Source organism: Pinus tabuliformis, chromosome 2_1 (genome assembly GCF_031772625.1).
Source record: "Pinus tabuliformis cultivar Carrire ecotype Pingquan chromosome 2_1, CPIR1, whole genome shotgun sequence".
NCBI lineage: Eukaryota > Viridiplantae > Streptophyta > Pinopsida > Pinales > Pinaceae > Pinus > Pinus tabuliformis.
Genome location: NC_142299.1, coordinates 637,165,442 through 637,172,493, shown reverse-complemented (window position 1 = coordinate 637,172,493; position 7,052 = coordinate 637,165,442). Strand labels below are relative to the sequence as shown.

General features: G+C 32.0%; 1 pseudogene; it reads right to left on the bottom strand.

Annotated features, from left to right (window-relative positions):
- Positions 1 to 5,965: 5,965 nt before the first annotated feature.
- Positions 5,966 to 6,723, bottom strand: LOC149202162 (histone H3.3-like; annotated as a pseudogene).
- Positions 6,724 to 7,052: the final 329 nt, after the last annotated feature.

The following is a 7,052-nucleotide window of genomic DNA, read 5'->3' as shown; positions in this document are numbered from 1 at the left end:
AAAATCAAAGTAATCCTTGCCCTCCCCTTCGATTGCAGGATACTAGAATAGCACCCCACAAACATCCATAGATTTACTGTGATCAAAATCCTTCAAAACGGCCTTCAAAACCTTCATATCAAGGGTGCCTACCTGAATTGACATGGCTTATGTTGCAGTAGTCTTTCCTTCGAGAAGAGAAGTGTTGCACATAGACAACCCAATGAGATCTGTAATCATCATTTGGAGACTCAAGAGTAGCTCTAGCATCCCCTCGCAATCTCTGCCTAGTCAAATTTTTGTCTAGCTCTTTAAGGTTGTCCTCTGAGTTGTATTAACCAGGATAGTGAAAGCATCATTATGAAAACTGTTAGATTTAATCTTTATATAATATTTATTCTATTAGAAATAAGAGCTTTTATATTTAGTGATTTAGTTTTTCAATATGATCTTACCAAATATTATATTCCTTCGGTGTAACTTCACACTTTTAGACACAATTTCTAGTATTACTTCATATTCATCCTTATCTTATAAAATGTTCACTTACCTAGAAACAATTGTACACTAAAGCTAGCTTTACAATAATTTGAAAAATTCATTCATAAGATCCATATAAAATAAATGAAAATATATTTTGTTAAGAAAGATTGAGCCTCCATGCTCAATTTGAAACTTGCAAGAAAAATTGGAATATGTAAAGGTTTTGACCTTATAATGTAGATTATTTAAATAGTACAAATCTCTGCCAATTTCATATATATATATATATATATATATGTGTGTGTGTGTGTGTGTGTGATTTTGAAATGATAATATTTATATAAAGAATGTATTAACAATATATTTTTTAAAATTTTTCTCACATATATATATATGAGTAAATAAACATATTTATTTTTTGAGAATTAATTTGTTTAATAGTATAAAATGTTTATTTAACCCTTTAGGGTTAATTCAATTGATTGAGTTACCGTCACTAAAGCATCGTACCAGATCATGGGTCAGCCCAATTGATTGAGTTACACTAAAGCATCTCCGTAATGAGAGGTCATGCACTAGATCATAGGTCAATTCTCCTTGACTCCCTTAAAGTTGAACTTTACAAATAAATATGTATAATTTAAATATTAATATTAATTAATTAATTAATTTAATTAATACTAATCTATTTATAAATTAAAAAATACAAACCAAAACTAATATGCAAGTAATTAAGAAAAAAAACCAAAACATAAGAAAAAAACCAAAACATAAAAAAAAGACACTGCACCATTTTTTTTAAACTTGATTTCCATATTATCACAATTCAAAATTCCATAAACAATAACATCCATTGATCTGCACAGTTCTTTTAAACTTGATTTTCTTTTTTCTAAACTTGATTTCCATGCTATCACGATTCAAAATTCCCTAGACACTACCTTCCATTGATCCAGCTTGATTTCCATTTTATCACACCCCAAAATTCCATAAACCATAACTTCCACTGATCCGAATTGTGAGTCGTCGTTTCTGAAATTAACATCGTGTTCTATAACTTCGAAACCGGATCCGTATTACAGTTCTAGTATAGATTACTCGGAATTGACTTCAACAGAAATCTAAGCTGGGATGGTTGTAGAAAGAAAATAACTTTGGGGGGTTGGAAAGTTTATGCTTTTCAAATAGGTGTAGAGAGAGTTATGGATCTGAAAACCTCTCAAACTCTTTTTGGGCTTCTAGTGATTTTGGTGATTCTCTATGGTTGTGAATTGTGGGCCAACAATACATCAACATGCAGTGGAAAAAAATTGAGAAAATTAAGCGTTTAATTACAAACAAATTCAAAATTAAAAGTGGAATTCCTTGTGCTATCTTGTTAAGTGAAATAAGGGCTGCTCCTATTGAAGCAATTTCTATGGTGCGAGTCATAAGGTATTTAAAAAAATGATCAAATGGAAGAGGCAGATGACCTAAGGTTGTCTTTAATGACATTGTGCAAAAGAAAAAAGATTTGGATGTAGCAAAACAACAAATGGTTTAGTAAATAGGGTATTTACTTGAATTCATGTCCCATAAAAGATTTTGTTATGGATAAGTTCCATAAGCCTATTTGAGATGAGCTAGGGAGAAAGAAAAAGTATTATATTGAAGTGTTTAATCCCACTCTTAATCATCAACAAAAAGCATACATAGAGGCCAATATTCTTGGAGAGACAAAATTCTTATTGCTCAGTTAAAGACTAATTCTCAGATAACTGTGTTGTGAAACAGGACGATTATGTATTTTTTTCTATTAGTTAGCTCTGGCTGCTAGCTCTTGGGATAATCTATTTAGCCAGGGGTTTGTTTTTTTCTATTAGTTAGCTCTGGCTGCTAGCTCTTGGGATAATCTATTTAGCCAGGGGTTTGTCGAGAATCTGAGAGCGTTTATTGTGAGGCTTCACAGGAAAATGGCCAAATACATCAACCAGATGAAGAAGCAATATGTCCCCTAGGCTATTTTAAACAATCTGTCCCATAAGTTATTTTTAGCCTCTTGGATGATAACTTTTTTATATTTTTTATTCTTTCTAAACCCTCTATCACATTAATATATATAAGATATAAATAGTAGCTATTAATTACAATTTATTTTACCATATAAATTAAAATAATAATTTTGTAATCACATTTAAATTTCATTAATAAGCACATAAAAAATTAATACTTACAATATAAAAAGACTTTTAACCATGAATATTCACCCCTACTTTACCATGCATATTATTAACTTTGTTTCAATACAATGGGCCAATACCATGGTTCATCAATACCACATGCCCAAAAACCATCTCTCATTTCACAATTAAAATATGTTTTATATATATATATATATATATATATATATATATATATATAGATATATATAATTTAACTTTATGACTTTTTGAATGGATTTAGTGAAATTATATAAAAATAAAAATAAAAGTAAAAAATCAAATTATTAATAATTAATAATTAAAATACTCTAGATCCATCTTAACTCCATAAAGATCAAATCTCTCTTAAAATTTAAATCATTAAAATATCTTATAATTTATTTTTAATACCATATAACTATTATATTAAAATATTTTTTAAAATTAAATATATTTTAAAAAAATAAATATAAACAATTTTGCTGCTACTAATTTCGCTTATTATTTTTTAAACATTAATCATATCAATGGGTGTAACCTACCTAATAAGGGGATAATGTGGCATCATCCATGTCTTATCTACTTTATTCGTTTCCTTTTGCGGTGTTTGTCTTTTTAAAATTCTCCATGTTCTCTACTCTTTAATTTTTTGAATTCTCCAGGTTTTGTGGAGTCTTCTGTCGCTTGATTCTGAATTGGGAGGGCGTGTTTGTCCCATCAAAGGTAAAGGTATGGAGCGATTCCTATTTCCAACCCCATAGCATTATAAATGCGTGCTGACAAGTGAGGGAAATAGTGTTCGCCCTTTCTCTCTACAGCACGTGAACAAATAGATGGAGCGTGGAGAGAAGGCGAGCGCTATTTCCCTCGCTTGTCAACCGCATTTATAATGCTATAGGGTTGGAAATAGCATTCGCCAAGGTATGGAGGGTGTTTGTTTTTTTTTTTTTAATTTTATAATAGAATTGGGAGGGCGTGTTTGTCCCATCAAAGGTAAAGGTATGGAGGGTGTTTGTTATTTTATATTAATTTTATAATAAAGATGTTTTATCCTATGATAATTTATGTATTGTAATTTGGATTTGAAAGTGCATTGTACAGAGGTTAATATTATTTACATGTATTGGGTTATACTAGCAATTGTCCCAAAAGGTACAAAGATAGGCCGATAGGATTATTAAATTGGAATTGTTGACTTTTTCTAGAAGAGATGTTGATTCAACCCTAAAGGATGAGCAATTTTGGATGGCCAAAGGCTTTCTAATTGTTTTTTATTATAGTAAAATTTGATAATTCATTGGTTTTACTTTCAAAAGCTTGAAGGAATAAGGAATTTGAAGAGCATGTGTAGAATTGCTTTGTGGGATTTGATCCCAAAATCATTGATTTGTAAATACATACTCAATGAAATGTTAATTGGTTGAAACCCTACACAAATGTTTGATATAAGCAAATAAGCTGGAAATTTCCATTATTTAGAAGAATCGTAGTACTCAGAAAAAACAAGACCCCTAAAATTGAGCATTAAAAATGCTATTGCATTAAAACCTTCAAAATTGGTGGTAACCCTTCAAATTTGGGTAGAACACTGAGAACGAGTATTTCTATCTTTTACGTGAGAACGTTTTTATTTGAGAACATGTGTTTTATTATTTTATTTAAAGAGTAATTTGGTTGGAAAAATGAGAATGAATGATTCCTGAAAACTGGGAATGAGGGTTTCATGAAAAATCAGAACCGAGTGTTAAGCAGTTAACTATGAAACTCTTCAACCAACATGTGTTGTAAATTGACACGGTGGCCAAGATGCACTAAATTGACAATGATTTGGCCACATGGGAAGAAGACATAAAAATTCACACTGGATAACGCAACATGACACTTGAAGAGTTTCCTCAAGTCATCATTAAATTGAAAAAGTTGCTGAGATGCACTAAATTGACAATAATGAGTTAGCCACATTGTGGCTCGCCAAGTGTGGCCACGACGAGACGGCAACAACAAACTGACAATGAATTGGCCATATGGAAAGAATGAATAAAATTTCACAAGGAATAAAAATGAATACTAGCTAAAACTGCACCATCACAAAAACAATGGCAAAACAATTTTCCAAAAGAAACTTCCCACCTGAGCATTGCAACAACTTGCACTTTTGCAAATATATTGCTCACAACTACCGCGCATTACAAACTAATCTCTTCCAAGTATTCAAAAACAAAATTTTCCAAACAAATTGATACAACCACTAAACATTCCATAATCACTCACTTCAGTCCGACAGATAAACAGTCAGACAAATAAAATCCATGCAAATATTCAAGAACATATTTTTGCAAACACATCACAAGACTATTGTGCATTACAAAATAGTAGATTCAGCGTTGCTAATAAAATCCATCCAAATATTTAATAACATAATTATAAATACTTATTTCTCACAACCATAGTGGATTTGTAGAATAATTGCTTCAGCCTAGCAAATAAAATCCATCCAACTATTTGTAAACTTCAAAGTCAATTATTAAAAAACATATAAACAAGTTCCACTATGAAGAATTTTGGCAGATGCACAGCCCTCTCTTGTAGACAAGATAAAACAACCCTCTCTTGCAGACAGGATAAATTATTGTTCAACAACCAGTTTTATACATGAAGACACATATAGCACTTCAACATTGATAAAAGACATTTTCATACAACATCTTGTATTTCAACAACCAATTTTATACATGAAGACACATATAACACTTCAACATTGATAAAAGACATTTTCATACAACATCTTGTATTGCGGTCGATTATCAGTGAAAAGTAATAGAAAGTGCAGAATATTATCAGTGTAAAGTAATAGAAAATGCAGAATATAAATCACGAGGAATGTTGTCTACCGAAAAACAAATTAAATTTATACATGAAGACACATATAGCACTTCAACATTGATAAACAGTAATTATACCATATAATAATGAAGAGCTTAACAAGCATCAACATGCAGTATGGGTTCCAAAACATTGATAAACAATAATTATACCATATAATAATGAAGAGCTTAACAAGCATCAACATGCAGTATGGGTTCAAAAAACATGGCTTCAAATGGCAAAAAGTTCCATATTAATAAGCAGCTACAATTGGCTCGAGTTGACCCATTCAATTAGAAGTCATAAATCCACAATATCCATTGTAGTCGACGTAAACTTCAATTATAGGACATTACAGAATCCTGCTGTCTACAATGCGTTTCTGCAAAAAGCTTCCTTCATCAAATATATGTACATGCTACAAAATTCTCCCCCCCAAAAAATCTGACCTTTACAAATCATCACCGTGAAAACAGGCCTAGGCCCTTTCGCCACGGATACGCCTTGCAAGTTGAATGTCTTTCGGCATGATGGTCACCCTCTTCGCATGTATGGCACAGAGGTTAGTATCTTCAAACAGACCGACAAGATAGGCCTCTGCAGCCTCCTGAATGGCCAAGACAGCATGACTCTGGAATCACAGATCCGTCTGAACACAATAAAACAAAATAATTAGACAAGTACCACCGCTAGAACAGAGTACGAAGCAATTCATTTAAATGGGTCGCCAATTAAGCTAACATTTTAACGAGAAAGGTAACACGTTACCTTGAAGTCCTGGGAAATTTCCCTCACAAGCCTTTCAAATGGTAGCTTTCGAATTAACAACTCTGTGCTTTTCTGATACTTTCAAATTTCTTTGTTCAGTCGATTAAACAGTTTTCAATAAGATACATATACTATAAAGAAAACATTGTAAACATATCGATAGAATCCGAAGAAAATTTAAACTACGTGTATATACCAAAGAGCAACTGTTCCGGGACGATATCTATGAGGCTTCTTCACACCTCTGGTCGTGGGAGTAGATTTATGAGCAGCCTAATTTAAAAAAGGAGCTTCAGAATAAAATTCCACAATAAAAACATCACACCTAATTAACTCCACCAAAGATGCAATGGAAGAAATATAGGAAAGTCGTTACCTTTGTTGCGAGCTGCTTTCTCGGAGCCTTTCCTCTGGTAGATTTTCGTGTTGTCTGCTTCATACAAGCCATGATTCAAGGAAAAGAGCGATCTACAGCACAGAGAGCAAGAACAAAAGCATAAGACCAAAGCCCAAACATCAAAATAGAAAATCCAAAACCACAACAAAAAATTACTATCAATCTCCTTCAAAAAAACCACTTTTAGGCAATGCAATCGCGATCACACTACCTTAAATAAAATGGAGATTTTCCCATACTAAACCCTCGAAAACAAATTTGAAGAACAAGGAAAATAGAAAATCAAAGCAGACATATACTCTGAGACAAACTAAAATGGAAATAAAACATGGATCCTAACCCAAGAACAACCACAAACCCTAGGAAACCAAGAGAATTCA